This window comes from Oryctolagus cuniculus, chromosome 12, assembly GCF_051225735.1.
Source record: "Oryctolagus cuniculus isolate XC-2025 breed Fujian yellow rabbit chromosome 12, ASM5122573v1, whole genome shotgun sequence".
NCBI lineage: Eukaryota > Metazoa > Chordata > Mammalia > Lagomorpha > Leporidae > Oryctolagus > Oryctolagus cuniculus.
In genome coordinates, this window is record NC_142878.1 from 43,369,392 (window position 1) to 43,394,448 (window position 25,057).

General features: G+C 42.1%; 1 long non-coding RNA gene across 3 annotated transcripts; it reads right to left on the reverse strand.

The window, feature by feature from the left end:
* Nucleotides 1-1,510: 1,510 nt before the first annotated feature.
* Nucleotides 1,511-16,066, reverse strand: LOC149123016 (uncharacterized). 3 transcript variants are annotated; one of them, XR_016217899.1, is made up of 4 exons: nucleotides 15,686-15,978; nucleotides 3,915-4,011; nucleotides 3,088-3,230; nucleotides 1,511-1,804 (listed from the first exon to the last, which is right to left on the reverse strand). It is a non-coding gene; the product is annotated as an uncharacterized LOC149123016 (long non-coding RNA). The 3 variants fall into 3 exon arrangements; XR_016217900.1 differs by having other exon boundaries at nucleotides 1,511-1,904; nucleotides 3,088-4,011; nucleotides 15,686-16,066; XR_016217898.1 differs by having other exon boundaries at nucleotides 3,088-4,011; nucleotides 15,686-16,058.
* Nucleotides 16,067-25,057: the final 8,991 nt, after the last annotated feature.

Sequence of the window (25,057 nt, forward strand, 5' to 3'; positions counted from 1 at the left end):
AAAATTCAGATGTTTTAGACTTTCTTTTAATGTTTCAATATTACTTTCCGACTAAAAGCCATTTCTTTGATTTATACCTGTAGAAAATCCTCTGGCCCCTGAGAATCTTTCTGGAGACTCCAAGAGGCTCTAGATCCTAGTTTGAGAATTTCTGGGCGGTCTGCTCTAGAAAAATCTGATTTCTGAAGTGTTTGTAGCTTTCTATATATTCTTTCCTGTGAAGAGTCACTCAAGGAATAGTTGAAAAGGCAGTGGGGTAAAATTTAGGAAATGCAAACTACTTAAAAGGTATTTCCCATGCAAGTTTACATTTAATATTTGCAATGATTATGCTGAATAGGCATTACCCTTTCTACAGCTAAAGGAAGTGATGCTTTCAAAAATTATGTGCCTTGCTTACAGTTCATACTGGTTATGGAAGGAGATGACATTCAAACTGAGGATCTTCACAACCCAAATCCTATGCTTTTCCTGCTATTCTGCGGTTGAATTTAACATTAGAGATATTCAAATATATCCTCAATGAGGAAAAGCTTGAAAAACTATTTTGAAATTCCTGGGCAACCAATAAGTAGAACACGATATGATGAAAAACTTCTGTCAAGTGTAGGTGTCTATTTCTGAATTATGAAGAAAAAAATTTCAATGTTAAAACCACTTCCTTCTTTTTCTCCCAAAAATGTTTCTTGCTGCCTTCTTTAGACTACTCATGGTCACACATGACATGAAAAGTAATAGAACTGTCATCGCCAGAAAAAAAAGGGAAAGGAACTGTTATGACTACAACAACAAAAAAGAAGGTAAAATGATCTAAGCTAAGTCATGTGTGTCCGTGTTGTTCTTCATTAATAGAAATGACTCAGAATTGCCTTAGTGTTCAGTTCTTGAATAAGATAACTAAATAACTCAATGATTTGAATGCAGGTTTCATCAACCAAAATCAGCTTTCTGTTTCAGGTAATAAGCTTTTGTTTCAATCAAATAGTTTTCATTACAAAATCCCAGTAGAGTTCCATAGTGTCCCAGCACTGCGGAGACTTCCTAAAAGATGAGGTAAAAACTCAGGTTTTTTTAAGTGTTCACAAACCACAGAACAGCCAGAGTTTGCTGTTTCTAAGCAGTGCATCATGCTGTCGGAAACTGTCCACTCTTCCTGTGCCTGCACTAAACACGCATTGATCTGATTTGACTTGGCAAAGCGGGTAGACACTCACAGAGGCTTCAGTGAAGTTGAGTTTAGAAATACACGGACATACTCCTTCAGTTCATGGAATGTTTTTCAGTTTATATTAATTCCTTCAGTTAATAGATTTTTATTAAACAACTGTGTGCCAGTCAGTGTTCCAGGCACCAGGAGTACAGCTTCATAGGGTTTCACTTGAGTGTAGAAGAGGCAATGAAAAGATTCACAAAATAAATGAGCTAACTTTCGGATGATGATAAGCACAATAAAAAAATATTTGGCCACTTTTTTAAAAAAAAAGAATTTATTTTTTGAAAGTAAGTGTTACAAGGAGAGAGGGAGAGACAGAAGAATCCTCCATTCACTGGTTCATTCCCCAAATGGCCAGAACAGTTGGAGCTGGGCCAGGCTAAAGCCAGGAGCCAGGAGCTTCATCTGGATTTCCCATGTGAGTGGCAGGGGTCAAAGCACTTGGGCTATTTTTCACTGCTTTTCCCAGGCCATTAGCAGAGGGCTGAACTGGAAGTGGAGCAGCCAAGACTTGAACTTGTGCCATATGAGATGTGGGTGTCCCAGGTGGCAGTCTTACTCCACAACGCTGGCCCCTCATTTCACTTATTTCTGAGAAAGGGTGTGTAAATCACATATTTGCATGTCAAAGTATGTAATACTTAGGTCCATGGAGATTTTAAAGATCAATTCTCATACACTTCTATTCTCACTGTACAAATGAAAACAATTTCAAAACATGAGAACATGAAGCCATATTTCACCAGTGCGTTCATGCACATTTTGTTTTCCTACACACTCTTTTAAAAGGGACAGATTGACAATTCACCAGATCGTTACACACAAATTAAAAGCATATGGACTGTGTGTTTAAGTAAAGCACACCACTCTGGTGAAATCCACCATCATCTCTCAGAACTTTCTCTTTCTCCTCAGGGCTTCAATATGTAAGGAGTGAGTGACCGGGGATTTTTCTCAACTTATTTGATTGAATTGACTCATAAAAATCAGACTACCCACCAAACCCTCATTTATCACATAATGCATTGTACAGGGTTTAAATTTCAGACGCTAATAGTCTTACGAGTGTCCAGTACATTGGAATCGTGTGAGTATGCAATTGCATCTGTTAGCACAACAATATTGTTGCTTTTGACCTTCTACTTTTTATAGTGGATCTCATCATGGAGTGACAGAAACAGGGTCTAACCGTTAGAGCTCCAGCTATGCTGGTCATCAATGAAAAGCCACCATACTAATAATCTCAACTAAGACTTCAAAGATAGTAAGACCCATACAAGGCAAAAAGTGAGTGAGCGTGTCTCCTCTAGTTTTAGTTTCTACCATGGAAGAAATGGCGTTATATTTCATTAGTAACTGATCAAGGGAAACCACAGGAGACAAGCATCTTAGTCCTTATTTGTCTGGAAACAGCTCTGCAGGAGACAACATGGTGCATGCAGTGGCTTATTGGCAGAACTGAAGTGAAAGCAGAGTGCTGGGTTGTCCTTCCTGGGCTCATCTTCCAGGATCCCCTCTACACCACACAGCACACACAGAGACAAGAAACCTTTGCTGATAATCTTTACACACAATGAAAACCTGTATTTATGCTCATTTGATTTGCAAAATAACAACAATGGTGATGAATGCTCTTGAGAAATGACAGAGCAGATATTTGAGCGAAGGCAAATGATTCAATTGAGAGAAACAACTGGGGTTGCATGGTCATCCAAACAACAAGAAAATTAGTGATCAGTGTAATAATTTATATAATAGTAATATTAACACAAATGAATACGGACTTCTACAATTTATACAGTGAGACTGAGCTTTTTTCTATTTCATGAAAATATAGTCAGACTACTGGTATTCATATAAATAATAAAACTCACCTGTGAGCTTAAAAGCAGCGCTTGAGGCTGATTGCAGAAATAGAAAAACGCCTGTTGATCAGATCTTGCTTCATAGTTTCCAGCTGAACCAAGTCACACTCTGGTAAACCAGTTCCAGATCATCCTTGCACGTATACACGATGCTGTCAGAAGTCATCGCGAAATGTTTTATCCCCCTGTGCTTTCTCGCCACCCTGAGATACGTGGTCAACAAAGGAGCCCCTTTCAATGAATCACAAGGCTCTTAGCCAGGTGGGGTTGTTAGAAACATGCTTGGGATGTGAGCTCCTGGCTGTTCTTTGTGCTTACGCACAGTTCCTTGAATTGGGGTAAAATCTACCTCGCCGCATTATTGTAAGAACAAAATAAGATGGTTCTGAAACATGCCTCGCTCCTAAAAGGTACTATTGTAGTTCATTTGAACTAACTAAGTGAACTATTGGTTCATATCCCCTCTGCTTCCTTCTTAGTCCATATCACACATTGCCTGATTTAGTTACCTGTATATGTCTTGTCTTTACTCCTCATTAAACTATAACCAACATAATGATGGAGATGAAAGCTCATTCATTTTGTGCATATTAAATGTTAGTTCTTTTATATATTCAGCAATTCAATGAAATAAAACCATACTCAAAATGTCCAGTGTTGGAGTGGGCCTTTATCGTGGTTATCCAGACACAGGTTAAGACATCCTTGTCTCATATCTAACTGGCTGGATTTGACACCCAGTTCCTGCTCCTGACTTCAGTTTCCTGCTAATGCAGACCTTGTGAGGCAGCAGTGACGGTTTTGGTGGTTTGATCGCTGCCACCCACGTGGGATACCTGAATTGAGTTTTGGCTTTAGCTTGGTCAGCCCTGGCCACTCGGGAATGGGCCAGTGGATTGAAGCGCTCTTGCTCTTCTCTGTCTCTCGCTGCTTCTGAAATTTAAAAAAAAAAAAAAAAAAAATGCTCAGTGATATCTCTTTTCAATAGGAGCTGGAAAGCTGGAAAAAAAAAAAAAACAGAAATAGACAAACCAGGCAAACCACCATGGACATATTCCTGAAACAAGTGACACCTCCTCAGGAAGAGGTCCCTGCAGGTGTCCAGAGGCAGCAGAGTTATCATAGGAGATGGTTATCATAGAAGATGACGGCTCCATGTGACTTATGGCCCCGACAGACCTTCAGGGATGCAAGATGTAGAGGTGGAAGACAGTGATGTTGACGATCCTAACCCTGTGTAGGCCTAGGTTCATGTGTGTTTATGTGTTAGTTTTTAACGAAAAAGTTAAAATAGTAAAACAGTAAAACAGGGCCGGCACCGCGGCTCACTAGGCTAATCCTCCACCTGTGGCGCCGGCACACCGGGTTCCAGTCCCAGTCGGGGCACCAGATTCTGTCCCGGTCACTCCTCTTCCTGTCCAGCTCTCTGCTGTGGCCCGGGAGTGCAGTAGAGGATGGCCCAGGTCCTGCACCCGCATGGGAGACCAGGAGAAGCACCTGGCTCCTGGCTTCGGATCAGCGTGGTTGCGCCAGCCGCAGCGGCCATTGGGGGGTGAACCAATGGAAAAGGAAGACCTTTCTCTCTCTCTCTCTCTCTCACTGTCCACTCTGCCTGTCAAAAAATAAAATAAAATAAGGCCGGCGCCGTGGCTCAATAGGCTAATCCTCCACCTTGCGGCGCCGGCACACCGGGTTCTAGTCCCGGTCGGGGCACCGGATTCTGTCCCGGTTGCCCCTCTTCCAGGCCAGCTCTCTGCTATGGCCAGGGAGTGCAGTGGAGGATGGCCCAGGTGCTTGGGCCCTGCACCCCATGGGAGACCAGGAAAAGCACCTGGATCCTGGCTCCTGCCATCGGATCAGCGCGGTGCGCCGGCTGCAGCGGCGGCCATTGGAGGGTGAACCAACGGCAAAAGGAAGACCTTTCTCTCTCTGTCTCTCTCTCTCACTGTCCACTCTGCCTGTCAAAAATAAAAAAATAAATAAATAAATAAAATAAAATAAAATAAAAATTTTAGTTTATAACATTAAAATGTTATATAAGCTACAGTTAATTTATTCATGTGGAAGGGAAAAGCATTTTATAAATTTAATATAGCAGAACTATACAGTATGTACACAGTCTACAGTGGTGGACAGGCATGTCCTTGGCCTTCACATTCTTCGCCACTCTCTGACCCACCCAGAACAACTTCCAGACCTGTAAGCTCCATTCACAGTAAGTGCCCTAATTGGTGTACCACTTTTTATCTTTTATACCATTTTTTCTTGTACCTTCTCTATGTTTAGACATCTTTAGTTGCACAAATACTTACCGTCACATTACTGTGGCCTACAGTATTCTGTACAGTAAAATGCTGTACAAGTTGGTAACCTAGGAGCAACAGTGACAGTAAATGACCAGTAAGTGTAGAGGAGGCTATACTATCTGGGTTTGTATGAGTAGACTCCGAGAGGTTCCCACAAGTACAAGGTGTGCATTTCTCAGACCGTATTCATCACCGAGTGATGCATGACTGTATATATACATTTATGCATACCTATGTATATAAAACAAGCCCAAGAATTTTAGTGAATCTAAATGTGTTCAGAATTTCTTGAGCCAAGAAAATATTTTTTGTAGGTTCTTCAGGGATCAAGTGAATGGCAGTTATACAAGTACCTTTAAGAGCCAAAGAATCACATGAAAAATCCATCAGACTTTGCATTTTACCTTGAGAAAACTGTAAATACACTATTAGTCTTGAATGCTTATGAATTAGTACAACATTCCTTTCTTTTACCTTTCTCTTTGGTTCTTTGACCTTAGACAACCTCAGTTTTTCTTATCTCATAGAGCTGTTTTAAGGATTCAATGTGGCAAGGCGACGCTGTGGCGCAGTAGGTTAACGCCCTGGTCTGAAGCGCCAGCATCCCATACGGGCACCGGGCGCTGTGCCGGTTCTAGTCCTGGCTGCTCCTCTTCCAGTCCAGCTCTCTGCTCTGGCCTGGGAAAGCAGTAAAAGATGGCACAAGTGAGGAGACCCAGAAGAAGCTCCTGGCTCCTGGCTTCAGATCGGCACAGCCAATTGGGAGTGAACCATTTCCCCTCTGTGTAACTCTGACTTTCAAATTAAAAAAAAAAAAGATTCGGATGTTCCCAGCTCCCGCTGTGGCCATGAGGGCAGTGAACTAGCAGATGGAAGACCTTTCAGTCTCTCCCTCTGCCTGTAACTCTGCCTCTCGAATAAATAAAAAAATCTTAAAAAAAGAAAAGAAAAAAAAAAGGATTCCTGGTAAGTACGCACAATACCCAAGACAGGGTGCACAGGCTGGAGCTGTGGCAGTCCATGTTGCCACTTGAGGCACGGCATAAGCTGGGGCCCACCAGTTAGCGGGAGAGAAAGGGGCTCTCCAGAACAGTACAGCCAGAAATTTCTCAATGCCTCTCTCCTAGAGCTCACAGACATTCCAAAGATCGTTGCTGTGGATTACTCTAAGAATTCCAGTCGTAAGATTCATCAAGAACATGACCTTGAAACCAGTCAAACAACAACAAAGAGAAGGGAGAAGGGAGTGGTTACCATTAGCTGGGAGAGCACTCAGGAAGGAGGTTCCTGGGAGTTGGCAGTGTTCTAGATCTGGGTGGTGGCTGCTGGTTTATGATAACTGAGCTACTCATTAATGCTCCACACACTTTTAATAACATTTCAAAATGGAAAAGGAGTCTGGGGAAGAAAAGTCCTTGTCAAGGTCCCCGCAGGTGTCTAAAGGTCAACCAATGAGGATCAGACCTGCCTCAACCTTTAACCCCAGTGCCCTGTATCTATAAAAGGAGCCCTCCCAAACTCTGACGCGCGACTTCCCCGGCCCCCGCTCTGTTGGGAACCTCGCCCAGGAGCAGAATCCCAATAAAAGCTTGTGAATTAATTGATTCATCTGCCTGGGAAGATTTGTTACACGCTGGACACCTTGCAAAATGTATAGAAGATTGTGTGTGTGTCAAAAAAAAAAAAAAAAAAAGAATACCTTCTTGGATTTCCTTAGATTCTTGGAGTGTTTTGTGCTTCTCAAAATGCTGTCAAAAAGATGACACACTGTGATTCTGAAAGGACTTCCTTTATACAATGCCAAGACGCTGAAAGCCTGCTCTGAGGTCCCGATAGAGCCTTGTGCAGTTGAGTGTTCATTTTACTTCTCCCAACTTCACTCCTAACCAGGGTGTGTACTTTACACCATGCTAATGTTGCCCATGCTTCTGGAATCTTAAATAATTTGTAGTTATGATGTCAAGCAAATATAGAGAATAAGAAAACCTGACATATACATTTTTACTTCTCCAATTTGCCTTAAATTTTTAAAAAATAAATGACATATCAACATGTATCCTAATCCTTTTTCCTCTCTCAAATTCCAATTTCTGAGTTTTAAAAATAATTTTCCATATATGTATGTACCGTACACAAAATAGAGTATTCTTTTCCAGATTTTAAGACTTGATTTAAATTGCATCATATTATAATATCCTCCTGCAACTGTTTTGTTTTGTTTTTAAGCTCTAAATTATATTGTTTATATTTATCGTGCTAAGACATGTCACTGCTAGGCAGTATTCCTTGCCTGGATATACCCACATTTTAAAATGTATTCATTCTCCCATAAAGAATATTTAGCTTGTTTAGAGTATTTTGCTACTTAAACAAGGTTTTTGAACACATTCTTGTAGAGCAAGGATTGGCAAATTACAACCCATCCAGCCTGCTACCTATTTTTGTATGGCCCATGAGCCCAGGATGGTTTTTGCAGTTTTTAATGGTTGAGAAAAATCAAAAGAAGAATATATTTTTGTAGTGCATGAAAATTGTATGAAATTCAAATTTCAGTGTTCTATAAATAAAATTTAATTGGAACATGACAATGCCCACTCATTTACATATCATTTAAAGCAGAATTGAGTAGTTGTGACTGACCTCACATCCACGAAGCCTAAAATATTTACTATCTGCTGTTTCTAGAAAAAGTTTGCCAATACCTATTATAGAGGCCTCTTTATATATATATATATATATATATATATATATATATGAGTTTCTCTAGGATGTATTTCTGGAACTATTGGGTCTTAGGATACTACAATCATCAGCATTATATGATGCGGTCAAACTGGTCTCCAGATAATTCCAGTTCACACTGTTACAAGAGAATTATGAGAATTTCTACTGATCTACTCATTAGCCATTAATGTTAATGTTACCATGCTCTTAAGCTTATGTCAGTCTGATGAGTGGGAAATATTTCACTGTGATTTCTGTTTGCATTTCTCTAGGAGGATAACCACTTTTTGGGTTACTTTTGAAATTCATACATATTCCCATTTTTTTCTGGTGGGAGTTTATCATTTTCTTAATGATTTTATGGGTTCTTTTAAGTATTCTGGACACTAATTCTTTATAGGTTATGTTGCTTGCTGCTATCTCTCTCATCTTCTTGAGTATTGTGGTAGGTACAAACATATGGTGAAATTGTTACTTTTTCCTTTATAAATTGCATAGTGTTTTTTCTTATCTAAAAATTCTTCTTTTAAAAAAAGATTTATATATTTATTTGAAAGGCAGAGTTACAGAGAGAGGCAGAGAAAGGGAGAGAGATCTTCTATCCTCTGGTTCACTCCCCAAATGGCTGCAACAGCCAGAGCTACACCAATCCAAACCCAGGAACCAGGAGCTTCTTCTGGGTCTGCCAGATGGGTGCAGGGACCCAAGCATTTGGGTCATCTTCCACTGCTTTCCCAGGCCATAGCAGAGAGCTGGATCAGAAGTGGAGCAGCCAGAATTTGAACCGGCGGCCATATGGGATGCTGGTACTGCAGCTGGTGGCTTTAACCTCTATGCCACAATACCACCCCCCTTTTTTTTTGAGAGGCAGAGATACAGACTGACAAAGAGAACTCTCATCTCTTGGTTCACTCTTCCAATGCCTGCAGCAGCCAGGATTAAAGCTGGGAGCTGAGAAATGCAATATAGGTCTCCTAGGAACCCAACATCTTAAACTATCACCACTACCTCCTACAGTTCACGTTAGCAGGAAGCTGGCATTGGGAGCTGGAGCCTGGAAGTGAAGTCAGGTACTCCAATGTGAAATCCATGTATCCTAACTGCAAGGCTAAACACCTGCCCCAAAATTATTCCCTCGCTTCCTTCTTCCTTTTAATTTAAAAAAAAAAAATTGTTTAGTACAATTCAAATTGGTTTATCTGGCTCATTTCAACGCCTTCAATGTCAGGCCTGGGGGCAAGGATCATTTCAGCTTCTATGTCTTTTTGTGATATCTGCTGCATTGAACATTCAACCTCACATTATCCTTATTTTTCCTGAACTTGACAGACTTAGCCTCCTTTCACCTGGTAGTGAGCAGAAAGTCCTGGATTTCCTTCTTTCCAAGGCATGCCGCTGAGGCCTCTTCCAATAGGGCAAGCAGCAAGCAGTAAGAATCATTCCCTAGCCTAAGGCCATAAAGACAATTGCCTGTATTTTCTTCTAAATCAAAATAATGGAAGTGTTAACAAGCCCTTCTCTCACCAGCCAAGTCAAGAGGAATAGATGATCATTACTAACTTCACCCCAATTCTGCCCTGCCCCCGGAGCCTGGGGCAAATCTGGCTAGCAAAGGAGGGCTTTGGGAGAGACAAGATAAGATCGTAATTGAGGAGGAAACACACTGATGACTTTGGGAGAGTGCACACAGGTGCGATGGCATTACAGTGGGATGCTAAGTTAATAGGAGATACGAAGGGAAAACAAAATCATTCTTTCAATAAGGCTGGCTGTAAAAAGAAGGAACAATATAGAAACAGATATAAAGTAAAGAAGGATTTTTGTTTAATGATAGTAACGAGCACATTCATGAGCTGATTGGAAAACACAGAGCAGAGATTAAAAATTCAGGAGAGGGGGGCTCACTGCTGTAACCAGGCTCCCAGGCAGGCCCACGAGGTGGGACACTGAGGTTGGATGAAAAAGGAAGCCTCTCCTCCCTCCTGCTGCGGTCACACACACCTCCCTGGGACATCTCTTCTACTCTTCTCTTCCCCTCACAACGCTATACATTCCTAAATAAGATCATGCAGTATTGGCCCAGCTCTGAGTTTATAGAGACCTTTAAATCATATTAATAAAGTTTTACTGAGCTGAAATGAAAGTTAACATATTGTACCAGAACCCTTTATGACAAACATGTCATCAGACAATTAGTACAGCTTCCCCTTTCTCCACCTACTGTGCTGTCTCTTGCACAATGCCCTGGCATGGGAGGAAACTTCAGAAACACTAGCAGTCCAGCGCTGCTGCTTTGGAACATAACTGTTTTTGAATAAGTTTCTTTTCATTTGGAGAAATCTTTTCTGGGCTCCAAACAGGTGGGCATGCAATCTATGGGTATAATTTGCTCCCACACAGAAGTCAGAGGCAACAGTAAAAGAGGTTTTTAATTGTCAGCACATTAAATTCACATGCCCTACTGAGGAGTCAGAGTATCTATTCTCTGGAGCAGATATCCCTCTCCTTCATTTAAAAAGATATTTCCATGCAGCATCGCAGGGACATCTGTGCTAAGCCATTTATCCTGGTGAGAGTTGACAATCTGATGGGCCCATCCATCTTTCGTGTAGGGCTGTGGTTATCAGCTGTTCTGAGTGTTTGCAGGCAGTCTGATCAGGATAGGAGTAGCTTTGTGACCACAGACCACTGCATAGATAAGAAACCTCTGCAGGAAAGAATACATGAGTTTGGCCCCACAAACAACTTAGCCTAATCAACTGACCAAATCGAATGTTACTAACCATATTCCCATAGCAATCCTTTTGTGCAAGTTGGCCTTGCAAGAATCCTTTCAGTATTACTGGATTCTGACACAGGTGCCCATCTCCGAGCCCTCACACAGCCCAGGGAAGCTCCACTCACAGCTTTGCAACACCGAGCTGTGATTATCTCTTCTGTGGTCTTTCTCCTCCTCTAGATCTTGAGAACCTTGCTGTCTTTTTTTCTTTTCCCTTTTGTTTCAGTCTCCACTTCCAAACACAGTACCTGGAACAAAGCTGGCATTTAAACAGAATTAAAACTTTGAATGAAAAAACTAATTGCAAACTTGATCTGTCACGTTCCTCAATGATCCATTGTTAATATTTAGCCAAGCCTGGAAATTAACCATTAAACTCACAAGTCCGAATTTGTGTTGAAAAGTTTAATAGTCCAATTAAACTGGACATCGGACATTGGAAACAAAACCTGAAAGAGCACTGACTATTAATCATACAATTTAGACTTCTGTTTCTGGTAATATGAGAACCAGATGCCTTGAGGAATTCTCTCAGTGTAGAAAACCAGGGAAAATATGGATAAATATAGCATAAAATCTCTACAAATGCAGGCCAGAGTTGGCAAGAAATTTATCCCGGGACAGATAACAGCATTGGAGATGACCTCTCCCTGCAGCATCTCACAAGTCCTGGTCGCATGGAGCTTAAGGGTGTAACTGACTGGATGCAAGAGTTGAGAGATTGGGCTGGTGCTGTGGCATAGCGGGTAAAGCTGACATCCCATATGGCACCAGTTGAAGTCCCAGCTGCTCCACTTCCAATCCAGCTTCCTGCTATGGCCTGGGAAAGCAGTACAAGATGGGCCCCTGTACTGGTGTGGGGTACCCGGAAGAAGCTTGTGGCTCCTGGCTCTAGATAGGTGCAGCTCCGGCCATTGCAGCCATCTGGGGAGTGAACCAGCGGATGGAAGTCCTCTCTCTCTCTCTCTCTCTCTCTCTCTGCCTCTGCCTCTCTGTAACTATGCCTTTCAAATAAATAAATACATCTTTAAAAACAAAAAAGAGTCAAGAGACAAAACTGAGGGCTTGTGTCACGTGAGAAGTCAAAACGAGACCTTAGCATGAGCCGAAATTCTGAAAGGTAGTATTCTAGTGGAGGGATGAAACTTAAAGGGAATTTCTTCAGGAAGATGGCTAGGTGACATGCCAGCCTCAGTCTTATTTATGGATGAAGTAGGGTAAACATTCCCTGAAGATTTATTGATTAAAAAATTTTACATAGGTCACAGGACAGAATTAATGTGAGATAAACTGAAATTTTGGTTTAAAGTAGTACCAGATTGGCAGGGGTTATGTTTAAAAAACAAGAAGGCATCAAAGGTACACTGAGAGAACAAGAGACAATCAAAACAATGATCAGAGAGGTCGGGAAAACATCAAAGTCAATATCTAGAAGTGAAAGGCACACTTAACATCAGAAACACAGGCTGGGGTGAAAGACCATATTGTCCATTACTACAGAAAGAGTTACCAGAATGGAAGCTAGAAGTAAATAAATCACAAAGAATAAACCACAAAGTCATTAAGCTGTATCTGAAGGGGGAGGGTAAGAATCGGAGACTAAAGTGGGTAGGTCCCCTATATTTCCACAAATACAGCTTAACTGGTTTTCTAGGACTTCCACTACAAAATAACACATACTTGGGTATCGTAAACAATGGAAATTTATCTTCTCATTGTCCAGAAGCTGGAAGTCCAAGATGAAGGTGCTGTCAAAGTTTATTGCTGGTGGGGTCTTTCCTGCTGGCTTGTAGATAGCTGCCTTTTTCATTCCCCTCTATGCATGTGGAGAGAGAAGGGTGAGAGAGTCGGAGGAAAAGAAAGGAGAGGGAGGGCGAGAGAATGAGAAGGAAAAGGAAAGGGTGAGGAAAACACCTGCTTTATCTTCTTACGAGGACACCAGTCCTACTAAGTAAGGCCCCACCATGTAATCTTAAAGACTCTGTCACCAAATATGAGTATAGTCTCACTGAGCTCCAATATATGAATTTTTGTGGGACACAATTCAGTGCATAACAATAGAAGAGAAAATATTTAAAGATTTAATGATTGAAAACTTTTAAAACTAATGTCCAGCACATTTTAGAAATTTATAGCAATATAAATGAAAAGAAACATATGCTTAGATCATACTGAAAAAAACAGAATATTAAAGATAAAAATGAAATTAACAGCAGCTAAGGAACAGAGATTATCGGGACCAGCACTGTGGCATAATGGGTGAGGCCAACACCTGCAGTGCTGGCATCTCATGTGGGTGCTGGTTTGAGTCCCAGCTGCTCCACTTTCGATCCAGCTCTCTGCCGTGGCCTGGGAGGGCAGTGGAAGATGGCTCATTCCCTAGGGCCTCTGCACCTGTGTGGGAGATCCAGGAGGAGCTCCTGGCTTCTGGCTTCAGATCAGCCCAGCTCTGGCCTTTCCGGCCATTTGGGGAGTGAATCAGCAGTTGGAGAATCTCTCTCTCTTTCTGCCTCTGCCTCTCTGTAACTTTGCCTTTCAAATAATAAATAAGTAAATCTTAAAAAAAATAAGAGAGATTATCTGCAAAAGAATCACTTTTAGGCTGAGAGCCAACTCCTCACCAGCTTCAATGGAAATAAAAGAGAATGGAATATCCTCAAAATCAACCATGAACCTAGAATTGTTTATTTACCCAGTGAAACTATTTTTTAATAAATGCAAAACAAAGATGCTTTCTGAGAAATTAGAATTAGGAAATTCTTTCTAAAATAAGGTCCATGGAATATATTCCAGAAAGAATTACAATGAATTCAGAAGGAACATCTGAAATGAAAGATGACAGAAGGGATGGTAAGCAAAGGAAATAATGTGTAAGTAAATAAAAGCAAATGCTTACTGTATAAAATGAAAATAATTGGAGTTAACTTAAAACTAAAGCACTGCAAAGCAACATAGAGATGGGGGCAATCAAACCTAGAAAGCATTCTGAGCTCTTATGCTATCAAGGAAAGGAAAAATTCACAGAATTTTTTAAGACAGCATGTTAAAAAAAGAACCGACATAGAATATAAAAATTTCCCAATTGGTAAAGGAAAGAAAATAAACCAAAAAGTTTACTGAAAGTCAAAATAAGACAAGAGAGACAAAGAGGGATGGAAATAAATTGGAACAAATGAAGAAGTAGATTAAAAAATAAAAATGGGGGGCCCGCACAGTGGGTTAAGGCACTGCTGGCAGTGTTAGCATCTGGCATGGGCACTGATTCGAGTCCTGGATGCTCTACTTTTGATCTATCTCCCTGCTAGTGTGCCTGGGAAAGCAGTGGAGGATGGCCCAAGTGCTTTGACCCTTGCACCCACGTGGGAGACCTGGCAGAAGCCCCTGGCTCCTGGCTTTGGTCTGGTCCAGCCCTAGCTGTTGTGGTATTTGGAGAAGGAACCAGTAGAAGAAAGATCTTTCTCTAACTGTGGCTTCACCTTTAAAATAAATAAATTTTTATAGATAGAGGGATGGATAGATAGGTAGATAGCCACAAAAAATGTAAGATTTTTCCAACCATAGGATTAAAAATTGTTGACCTAGGCTAAAAATGCCACTCACATGAGAAAGATGAAACTTAAGGACACCCAGTGGAACCCACCCAGCAAATATTAACCAAAGGAAAGCAACAGACCTGTATCAATACTGGACAAAATAAACACTAAGGCATCAACAAAGATAAAGAGAGACATCATAGGATTATAACATCCACCACAAAGGGTTAACAATCATGAACTTCATGTACCTAATAAAAGAACTTCAGATTATGTAAAGCAAAATTTAACAAAACTTAAGGAGAAATGGCTAAATTTCAAATCATGTGGAATATTTAACACACTTATCTTAGTAATTGAAGTCTTGATATTGAAGGACCACAACTTAATCAGCTTAGTGTAGGGGCATGTGTGAACACTGTGCCCAAGATTTATAGACTAGAAATTAAGTAAATAATCATTAAAAAGACTATCAAAATTTGTCAAATACAGGTAATAGGCTACCCAAAGGAGAAGTTATCATTTTAAATACATACTAAAGAAAAAAACTAAAAATTGGTTATCTGAGCAAACAACCTAAGAAATAAGAAAAATAGCACAATAAACTCAAAGAAAGTAGAAGGAAGAAAACAATAAAGATATATCAGTCATTGATGAAATAAAACAAAAAGACACAACAGAATGACTAAAGCAAAAGATTTTTTTAAAAGCATTAAGATGGGGTGGGGGAGCCATTGTAATCCATAAACTGTACTTTGGAAATTTATATTTATTAAATAAAAGTTAAAAAAATTTAAAAAAAGCATTAAGAAAATCAGCAAACTTTTATCAGGACTAATCACGACAAAAAGATAAAAAGTACAAATAATCAATATTTAGAATGTAAAGAGGAATATTACAGATTTGGTAACAATAAAGGGATGATAAAAACATTATGAAGAATTTCATGTCAACAAATTTGAAAGCTTAAATGAAAGAAACAAATTCATAGAAAAACATTACCAATCATCTGGCTAGAGAATGGCATAAATGAGAAGTTCACAAAGGGTCTCTTGCAGTTACCGTTTAGATTATCCTCCGGAGACGAAACCCTTCCTGACCAGGAAGTGGAGGACCGGCTGTCAGGTTTCACCGGGAGCCTCTAACGCTACAGTGAAAAACAAATTCAGAGTGGGAGGAAGGCAGGAAAGGACTGAGCATCAGCACTCCATCAAACATGGAAGCTAACAGGCATGGAATTACAGTAGAGTTCTCCTTGAGATTACCTCCACTGCTCGTCTTTTCATTCTTTTGGGCAACTTCAGAAATTCAACCATTCCAGCCTTAACTTCGGAGCTGTGCTTTTTCAATTCGATCAAAACTGGAGCAAAATCAACTTACACGCTTACCTGCCACTTCCTGGTGCAGTGAGAATTCATAGCATTATTGATTTTTTTTTTTCAAATGACTTGCGGTTCCCATCACCTCTGCCCAGTTTACAAATCAAATAACTGAGAAACAGATGAGGCTCTGCAAGAATGTTGGGCTTTGAAGTCAGAAGAACCAGGATTCATAGCCACCATACATTTTGCATGGTTGTATAATGATAGGATTATTGATAAGATTACCAAACCTGGTACAGAAATTGGTTACCCAGTAGGTGCTTTGTTCTAAGTTCTTGACCCTGCTCCTCAGTTTGTGTGAAGATAACATACTTCTAAGTGGATTTAACTCATATGTGATGAAAATACTTCTTGGGGTCAGCGCTGTGGCATCCTAGCAGGTAAAGCCGCTGCCTGCAGTGCCAGTATCCCATAATGAATGCCGGTTTGAGTCCCAGCTGCTCCACTTCCAATCCAGCTCTCTACTACGGCCTGAGAAAGCAGTGGAAGATGGCCCAAGTCCTTGAGTCCCTGCACCTGTGTGGGAGACCCGGAAGAAGCTCCTGGTTCCTGGCTCCAGATCAGTGCAGCTCCGGCCATTGTGGCAATCTGGGGAGTGAACTAGCACATGGAAGACCTCTCTCTCTCTGCCGCTGTTTCTTTGTAACTCTGACTTTCAAATGAATAAATAAATCTTTTAAAAAGAAGAAGAAGAAGAAAATACTTCTCTCGGATCTGGCTTATGAAGTTCTATACATCACATATTTAAAGATTCTATTGTTTGTACCAAAAGGTTCAGTTTTACGAAATTTTGCATTTTCCATTTATCTCATTTCCCAGGAGGATGATTAACATTTTGGTTTATGTCAGCATAAAAGTGAAAAGTCCTACTTTTCAGGTTGCAGTGGAAGGAAGACTGCAGCAAACATAGGGGTATCAGTACATGGCTGGCTGCCCAACCACAAGGAGCTGCCTACTCTGTTCTATTCTTGTGCGAAAATACCTGGACAGATGCTTTTGTGGTCTGCCCTGTTTTATACCCTTGTTAAACATATATTCCCCCAGGGGGAAATGTATTTTCAGTCTAAACAACTGACTTCCAATAATTCATATTTGACAAATTAATCTTTCATTACATAATGACATCAAGCTATATTTAGAGTTAAATTTTTCTAGGCCTACAATTCTCAACGTTGCCTTTTTTCTTATATAAAAAGATTGTTTTTATTTATTTGAAAAGCACAGCAAGTGAGCAAGAAAGAGTGAGATTTTCCATCCCCTGGATCGCTCCCCAAATGCCAGCAGCAGTTGGGGCTAAGCAAGGCTAAAGTCAGGAACTTGGCACTCCATCTGCATCTCACAAGTGGGTGGCAGGGACCCAAGCAATTGAGCTGTCATCTGCTGTCTCCCAGGGTGCACACAGGAAGGAGGTTGGATGGGAAGCGGAGGTAGGACTCAATCCCAGACACTCCGATATGGGATGTGGCATCTCAAGCAGCAGTTAATCCACTGCACCACAATGCCGGCCCCAACCCTGGCTTTTTTTAACTGTGGGACCTCACCTATCACATTTAGTACGGGAAAGTATTGTTTGGGAAACTTTCACATCTATGTTATATTGTGAGTGTGTGAAAACACACACACACACACACACACACACTGGGTCATGTATAAGGATTTCTTATTCTGGATCTTGATGGAAATGAGAATAAGTGCTGCTTTTGAACTGTATAAAGCTCTGTTGCCCAGTATGTGGGCCAGGGTAGAAGATTCTCTCCTATGGTTCTAAAATCTGAGCGCTCACCACATGCTCCCACCCAGTAGGCAATTCCCAGTGTTCAGTCTGTTAGTGAATCAGTTTGGGGGCGCAGAATACAGCCTGTTTGTGAAGACTTACCAAACCAGGCCACAAAAGCTCTCTGAATTAAAATGCATGGCTGCTATCGTACTGAATATGCTGGAACATTGTGGGTAGCCATGTTGCATGGGGACAATGCAATCACTTTTTTTTTTTTTTAAGATTTTTATTTATTTATTTGACAGGTAGAGTCACAGACAGTGAGAGAGACAGAGAGAAAGGTCTTCCTTCCGTTGGTTCACTCCCCAAATGGCCACAATGGTGGAGCTGTGCCGATCCAAAGCCAGGAGCCAGGTGCTTCCTCCTGGTCTCCCATGCGGGTGCAGGGCCCAAGCACTTGGGCCATCCTCCACTGCCTTCCTGGGCCACAGCAGAGAGCTGGACCGGAAGAAGAGCAACCGGGACTAGAACCTGGCATCCATATGGGATGCGGGCACCGCAGGCGGAGGATTAACCAAGTGAGCCACGGCGCTGGCCCCGCAATCACTTTCAACTTATGAAGTGTGACTCACTAACCTGGTGATGAGTGTGCTTAAAGCAGTCATGTCTTTGGACCCAGATGTAAAATATTGAGGATCTTTTAGATTTCTTCTAACTCCACAGTATGATAACCCGATGTCTCCCTTCACTGTCCAGCCTTCCTCAATGGAGCAGGAAGAAAGGATGGAGGGAAGGGCACAAACTTATCGTGTTAGTTTTGAACCACTTCATTAGTTCTTTGCTCTCTGCTATCCCTGTGTTATCTTATTACTAGGGTAAAATATATTTCTGATTCAAGAGACAATTGCCTAATTTAAGCATTAAATTAGCCATAATATTATAAAATACATTGGATATTGACACTTAAAATTTTTACTTCTATTTGACTAGAGGTAGTCTGGACTGGGAAAATGAAAACCACAGGGCCAGCCATCAAGATCAAAATGTTCTGTAGGCAAAGAGTTGGGAAAGTTAAAAAAAAAAAAAAAAAGATGGGGGATAAGGACAAAGAAGATGAAGGAAAAATCTGCCAAGCCTCCAGACTGCCTGGTGCTTCCTGTTAGAGAGCAGATGGTTGTAAAGAGATAGCATGCTTTGCGGTTTGTTATTAGATTCAGAATCCATCCTGATTTGGCCATGGTCTCACTGTGCTAGATGATGCATATGGATTTTTTTGTGTGTTCCTTGTAAACTTGAGTCCTGGACTCCAGAATTTATTATTAAAGGCAGGACCTCAGTTCCCACACTTGTAGAATAGGTACACTTAGCTCTTGGGACACTGTGGAACATAAAACAAAACCAAAAACTTCAAACCCCATCACCAGCAATTACCAAAGCTATCTAAACCCTATAGCCAGGGTCATCTCAGCTTTGCCCCAGATGCTAGGATGAGTGACTTAAGGAATCTCAATTCTAGCATACATCAATTCTGGATCAAACTAGTCTTGCAAATTGTCCTACCCCAAATTCTTCCACAGCTTTGGAAAGTAGGCCCGTATATAATAGTTCCTTATGGTTAAACCATTGCCTGATTTCTGGTTCCAGTATCTAAATAACTGTTGTATCACTTCCTGCTGTACCACAACTGTGTCTTCCTTACTCTTGCTAATAGTCTGGCAGACTAGAATCCTACTCTTAAATTCCACACCATGGTTGACTCCTTTTTAGAGGCTCATGCCCTTCTTGAACAGACTCCTCCCTACAACCATCCCTGGTCCCTCCAAACCATCTTTCCTGTGCTTTCTGCTGGTACCACTTCAAAACTAATCAGCAGTCAGCCTAGTGTCGGAGCCCTAGCCTTCCCTGCTCTAAGTCGGCTACCAGCCTAACAGGGTGACCAACTATCTTGGTTTGCCTGGAACAGAGGGCTTTCCTGGGATGGGAGACTTTCAATGCTAAAACCAGAAAAGTCCTGGGCAATTCAGGCTAAACTGGGCCTCTTGTTTCCTACTACGTTCTGGTGTGAATGTGTGCCTTCAATCAAGGATGTCTTCCTCTACCTCGTGACTACGTAGGAGGTTCTACACAAAGGTTAAAGGTTTATGAGAGTACAGGATATTTATTAGGGAGGGCTCTTGTGACGAGCACCTGAGGGCAGTGCTGGTAGACGCTCACTAACTGCTCTCAGCGGGGAAGGGAACGCTCTGATTTGTATGGTTGGCTCCCACCAAGACTGATTTTAAACTGCCAGCGGACATCAACCAGCTTGCAAAATCCCTTGCAAGTCTAACCAACTGCCAGCGGACATCAACCAGCTTGCAAAATCCCTTGCAAGTCTAACCAATTGGCTCCCACGATCTACTACAAACCAGCTCCAGAATCCAGAATGTCAGTTAAGCAAGAGAACAAGCAGGACTGAACGGAGGGAGAAGGTGCGCTGTGATACAACTCTAACAAAGGCCTCAGCCACCTGCACCAGGAGTTCTGAAGCTGACATGGCCATTCAAAGTTATCCCAAGTTAGAGTGAAGGTTCTGGGCATTTACTCCCGTAGAATGACGAGTCATGAGATGCAGGCCACCCTCGGGAAAAGGGCTGTAACACTGGACAAACTGGCTCTTTTTAGTCAAGGGTCAAAGCCCTGAAGACGTGTCCTTCTCAAATGTTAGAGGACGAAGCTTTTTGACACTGCAAGGCAGAGTGTGGGCAGAGCAACCATGAGAGTGTCTTGCCCCCTTTCAAAGCTCAAGCTGCATCTCGATGTAAATTCTAGGAGTATTCCCTCCTCCTTTTCAGTGGGCTTTTTCTGTGGAAAACTCACAAGGTTATTGGTGTTGCTCAGCTGTTCTTTTTTTTTTTTTTTAATTTATTTTTTGACAGGCAAAGTTAGACAGTGAGAGAGAGAGAGAAAGCTCTTCCTTCCATTGATTCACCACCCCCAATGGCCGCCGTAGCCGGCGCACTGCACCGATCTGAAGCCAGAAGCCAGGTGCTTCCTCCTGGTCTCCCATGTGAGTGCAGGGCCCAAGCACTTGGGCCATCCTCCACTGCCTTCCCGGGCCACAGCAGAGAGCTGGACTGGAAGAGGAGCAACTAGGACAGAATTCGGCACCCCCAACCAGAACTAGAACCCGGTTTTGCTGGCGCCGCAGGCAGAGGATTAGCCTAGTGAGCTGCGGCGCTGGCCAACTACAGCTGTTCTTGAAGTGATAATACCTGATACACACAGGGGCTAATGTTGTGGCACAGCAGGGTAAGCCTCAACTTGCAACATCGGCATCCCACATCAGAGTGCTGGTTTGAGTCCCAGCTCTTGATGCTTCTGCTAATCTCCTGGGAAGGCAGCAGAAGACCACGCAAGTAATGGAGCCCCTGCCACTCATGTGGGAGACCAAGATAGAGTTAGTTCCTGGCTCCTGGCTTTGGCTTGAGCCAGCCCAGACCGTTGTGGCCATTTGGAGTGAACCAGTAGATGGAAGACCTCTCTCTCTCTCTCTCTCTTTTCTCTGTCACTTTGTCTTTCAAATAAATAATATTTTCTAAAATGGCAAAGTATTCTCCTCTGTATTCCATTCCAGATGACCCTCACCATGAGCGGAGCCTCGGCTGTTCTAAGTACCTAGCTGGCACGTTGCTCAGACCCTATCCCTGAGTCCCTGGTCCCAGTGCATTTTCCCTGCCATAGCTGCTGCATTTGTTTATTGTCAAATTTCAGCAAGGAGGTACCAAGAGACATCCTAGCAGATCACCCAAGTGCCAAACAAATTTCTACCTAGCCCCATGGCATAACAGCAGCTCTATTTCCTCCTGACAAGTAAGACAAATTACCCCCTGTAAAAATGGTGATTATTCTTATCTGCAAGCAAAAGTAACCAGGTGGGAGTCATAGCATAAACTTTGCATTTTAGGAAACATAACCTCTACATTCACAGGCTCAGAATTATTGGAACAGAAAGCATAAATTTCCCTAAGACGGTCACTTGGAACAGCCCTATAATTCCTGAACTCAGGTATTCCACCTATTGTTGCTTGAACAAATCCTCTATAGCAATCAGATACAGAATCGATATCCAGAAAATGTGTCTTTTCTGATAAAAACAAATGGCTAAAAAGGGTACAAAATAATCAACAGGCCGTTAAGTGGCTGTTTGGTCTACTTAAGAATTGCCCTCCTTGAGAGATGGCATTGGTGATTCACTATTGGTCTTTGTTGCCCAAAGTATAGACAGGTTGCAGTGGCTGCAGTGAGATCAAAAGGGTCGTGGGGAGCTTGTATTTTTAAGCCCGTTCATAATCTCCAGCCCTGTCACCCTGGTAACTCTGTGTACTCATTGCACCAACCAGCACCCGGGTTGGGGGAGTGGATGAAAAAGCCCACTGATGTCACCAGCCAAGTCATTCTAGTTGGTTGTTTAGTGCCTCTTCCATGGTATGCACACTTTGGTGAGCATTAACACCAGCACAAAGATCTTCACATTTGTACCTATCCTAGTAAGTCCATCCATGTCTCTACCCCCAACATCTTGTTTGTAATAGTCCAATCTTTCTGTCTAGATCTTGGATCATTTGCCATTTCCCATGAGTCTGTATATGTGTTAACCTTGAGTCACTTCTCTTTCTATCAAAGTGGCTGATCAAATCTCTGCCAAGAGGATTTCCTCTCACTGCCACCCTACATGAAGTGGAGGTGAAGCTGCAGTTAGTTCATCTTTGGTTCATGTCCACACACACTGACAGCTCACTTGGGAAATAAGCCTGGATTTGTTTCCTCTTCCATCACCCGGTCACTGGGCATCATACCTCCTTCGGAAGCCTGTATTAGTTTGGGATCTCTGGAGAGCAGATACCAAGACAGAGTTGGAAATGTTTACTGGGGAAACCCTTATAAAAGAGAGAGTAATAAAGGCAGGAAAACCTGTTATGCCAGTATCTTCTGGATGGTATGCTATTGTGATATAACCAGTAAACCCTGTGCTCATGGGCCTACACGTGCACCTCTTTCACTGGATGCTATGTCACATGGGATTTCAAACCTATTGACCAAGCACTAATAAGTCCTCAGATAGTGGTACTGTTGATACTCTGTGGCTAGTAAAAGACAAACCTATACTTGGAACTGATGCCTATTCTTGTAAGAATGAATTATGGGCCCTTCCAGGTCACTAATAAAAATACAGCAAGTGACTTATTAGTCTTTTCAAGGAATAGTGCTATATTAGAGGCTCAGTTTTGGTTTCTCTTGCTGGCAGACTGGATATACAGAGTAGCTGATTCAGCCTGAGTCAGTAGCTGGATCAACCTTGTTAAGTGAGAGTTACACTATTGGGCTCACTTCAGTTGTGCCTCTGCTCTCGAACTCAAAGATGGCTGGGATAACTGATGACAAAGCTAATGTCATGTATGGCCCAGTTGTGACTCTGCTCTTGAGCTCAAAATATGGCTGGGATAACTCATAACAAAGCTAATGGCAGGCCGGCGCCACGGCTCACTAGGCTAATCCTCCGCCTTGCGGCGCCGGCACACCAGGTTCTAGTCCCGGTTGGGGCGCCGGATTCTGTCCCGGTTGCCCCTCTTCCAGGCCAGCCCTCTGCTGTGGCCAGGGAGTGCAGTGGAGGATGGCCCAAGTCCTTGGGCCCTGCACCCCATGGGAGACTAGGAGAAGTACCTGGCTCCTGCCTTCGGATCAACGTGGTATACGCCGGCTACGGCAGCCATTGGAGGGTGAACCAACGGCAAAGGAAGACCTTTCTGTCTCTCTCTCTCACTGTCCACTCTGCCTGTCAAAAAAAAAAAAAAAAAAAAAAAAAAAGCTAATGGCCAATGTCAACTGGCCGAATCATCTTGGCTACTTGGTTGGCCAGTGGCAGGTATTACTAATAAAATAAATAAATAAAAAATAATTCCATACTTCATGCCCATTCCCATATGGGAATACATGTCTTCACCTCAGTCTTTATATGTGATTTGCTAGTCCTTTTACTTCCAATGCCCCTGAATAGCCAGCCCAGCTATTCATGTCTGCCTATAAGTCCCTAGATGTTCTCACCTCAGCCTATGTTTTCCTCCTACCAAAAGTGGATGACGTCTCATAGCTCCATTTATTGTGAACATTCTGCTTCACTAATGTCTTTCAAGGCCACTCTTGAGAGTAGGTTTTGCATTCTTTTTTCAGGTGCAGCCACAAGAAGTGACATAGAAGAGGCTATGAAAAAGCAAGATCATTATACTTACAAGTCCTAAGACAGAGGTGCAGCACACCATACCAGGCCAGGTGGCAGGAAACAGCAAAAAGGGAACAGCATTAGGCTAAAGTCTTTATTGAGTTTTCTGTAGGAAAAGCAAGGCAGGGCAGGGTAAACAGTCTGGAATGAGTTTGTTTGAATAATTTTGGTGGTCTCTAAGCTATTGAAGTGAGTGGTCCCTGGTTGGCTGATACCTGGCCCTGAGATGATCAAAGCAGAATAATATTGTCTACTAGTGTGTATAAACCCAATACTGGAGGGATGGCTCTAGATTGGTTACTTTGCTTGTCAAAGACTCCCAGCTTGTAAATCAAGCTTGAGTTTTAATCTTCCTTTGGAAATGTGAGGCCTCTCCTACAGCTACAGGTGTGAGCTGAGGAAGGAAACAGGTACAATTAGGGTGAGCGATGTAAGGCTCTGGACTGCCTGGTTAGGTAGCTAACTTGTGCCCTCTAGTCCTGCTCACATGCAATCTCAGATGTACTATTTGCATTTTACAACGGATTGCTGCTAGTCCTATCTTTCTGAATTGATAGGTCTGACAGAAAGCATTCATTACGGACAGTTCCAGATTGATGGTCAGATGTTCCTTTCTCTACCAAAATCCAGGAACATGCCAAGAGCAGGTTTTCAAGTGACAGAAATTTCCACTGTAGATAGTAGAGACAAAGGGCCTTGCATTTTAATTGTAAATTTTTAAAAAAATTTTTATGATTGGGATAGAGAGAATGCCATTGACAGCAGCTTAGAGGCCAGGAATGCTCCCAAACATCCTGTCTTATGATTACAAGATGACTCCCTACACAAAGGATTATCTGATCTAAAATGCCAATGGGGAACTGCCTGCAATGCCAGCATCCCATATCATAGCTCTAGTTTGAGTCTTGGCTGCTCTGCTTCCAATCTGGCTCCCTACTAATGAGCCTGAGAAAGCAGCAGAAGATGACCCAAGTACTTGGGCATCTGCCATCCATGTGGGAGACCCAGAAGGAGTTCCTTGCTTCTGGCTTTGGCCTGGCCCAGATCTGGCCATTGCAGCCATTTGAGGAGTCAACCAGCAGATGGAAAAATGTAAAATATTTCCCTCCAGATATGCAGATCTCTTGAAAATGTATTACAACAGATGTCAGAGGAGTTAAAACAGTACTGAGGTAAAATTTTAAGGGAATATTGTTGTCTATTCCACATGTAAACTGTCTTCCCAAATTGTAATATATTCCCATTTTTTTCCAAAGCACTGACCTCATAACATTTACTA